The sequence below is a fragment of the Alexandromys fortis genome, unplaced genomic scaffold, assembly GCF_014885135.2.
Source record: "Alexandromys fortis isolate MF-2015 unplaced genomic scaffold, M_Fortis_MF-2015_v1.1 scaffold_1870, whole genome shotgun sequence".
Taxonomy (NCBI): Eukaryota; Metazoa; Chordata; class Mammalia; order Rodentia; family Cricetidae; genus Alexandromys; species Alexandromys fortis.
The window spans coordinates 5,072-6,815 of NW_026069746.1; the positions used below are offsets into that span (position 1 = coordinate 5,072).

General features: G+C 43.3%; 1 long non-coding RNA gene across 1 annotated transcript; it reads right to left on the reverse strand.

Annotated features, from left to right (window-relative positions):
- Positions 1-221: 221 nt before the first annotated feature.
- Positions 222-1,744, reverse strand: LOC126496214 (uncharacterized). The gene is made up of 2 exons (XR_007590306.1): positions 1,644-1,744; positions 222-343 (listed from the first exon to the last, which is right to left on the reverse strand). It is a non-coding gene; the product is annotated as an uncharacterized lncRNA (long non-coding RNA).

Sequence of the window (1,744 nt, forward strand, 5' to 3'; positions counted from 1 at the left end):
CTTAGCATGCACATCAGCTGGCCACTGTTAAGACTCATTTGTGAATGACAGATTAAATGAATAAAGAAATGTTTCTTCATTGAGCTGGGCTCTTGGAAAGGAGATTCTATAACATCCAGCAAACACTAGTGTCATTCTGACACATTATCCCAGCACGAGCCACCTCTGCTTCCATTGTGAGGTATTAACATGCCTCAACAATAAACCCAAGAACAAAAGAATCTGTTCAGCGATAATAGATTTATTTAATTATTCAAGGATCGTGTCATCCTTGCCAAAATTAATAGGTGATATTCAAAGATCGGTCCAATTTTCCTTCCTGGATAAGTTTTTCCTTTCTGTCCTGTACAGAATAAAACAAAAAGAGACACAATATTAAAAAGCATGGCATGGCCATGGAATAACTGCAAATCAGCAATAAAAATTCTCAAAAGTTAGTTGTAGTCCCATCCCTAAAGCCCAACAAGTCTGAGGAAACAATGAGACGAAGTTAGGACTAGAAGAAAACACCGCCACTCAAAAGCACCTTAGCTGTTTTCAGTGATGATCCCAAACAGACACTGTTTTTGTTCTGAGGCAGAATCCCATCCTACAGCCCAGGTTAGCCTGGAACTCAGTCATTAGCCTAGCTGGCCTCAAACTAAGGTGATCCTCCTGCCACAGCCTCCCAGGGCTAGGATTCTGGGTATGAGCTCCCAGGCCCAGCTGCAAAGCTAGACAGCCAGAGCAAAAGCACAGCTGATCGACCAATCAAAAGACAGAGCTCTGAGAGAAGAGAGGGTGGTTGGCTGATAATGTGGACGGGGGAGTGGCCTCCAGTCTGGATGGCTGCACAAGCCCTAGGACTGTGCCAGGAACGAGAGTCAGAGGGAGCAGCCTTCTCTGTGACCATGCAGCAAGGCCTCTGGTGATGGTGGCTAGCAGGCTACTTCTGCTGCCACTGTGAGGTTTAGTATGTCTGTAAAGTCACTCATATGAAGAACCCAGCAACAGAGAGCCTGCTAAGTGATCCGTACGCTCTGTTCACACTGGACCAATAAACCTCATCTCTAACAAATGCGCCAACAAAACTAAAGACTTCACCAGCATATCTGACGGTGAATCACAAAAGACGTCTAATTAATTTTAAGCCAGACATGGTGACTCATTCCTGTAATCCCAGTGCTCAGGAGGCTGAGACAGAAGTCCTTGAATCTGAGGCTGGACTGGGAGACATAGTGAGACCTTCTCAATTCTGTCTTAGCAAGAGTTTCTATCCACCCTCTAAGGAGAAAATTAACTTTAGAAAAAGTTATTATGGTATTCATATGCTTAATAATCACACTATAATTTCCTTATATTATCTGGAAAAAACAGAAAAGTTTTCATGAGCTAAACTCTAATCTCACACATTTAATCTGACCCTTCTGTGACTTTTTTTCTAATGGCAGAGTAAACATTAAATTAAATCCGAAAGACCCATAGGCTACATGGTTTTTAACAAAGTATCAAATCAAATCGAAAACTCCAACTCTTCCGGAAAGGAATGAAGATACAAGACAGAAGGGAAAGGACTGTTCCGGTGGGAGGGGCTTGGGAGCAATAACCACAACACTGAGCTGGTACCTCTCACGGCAATGCTAAACACCCTGCCCAATACTTACCCTGTCTGTTTTGAAAATGTAATACCAGAAGATGAGGGGCCCAAATGCCGCCACAGCTCCGAAAAGTGAGTTCTTGGGGGTGGGTCTGAAATTAGGATAAA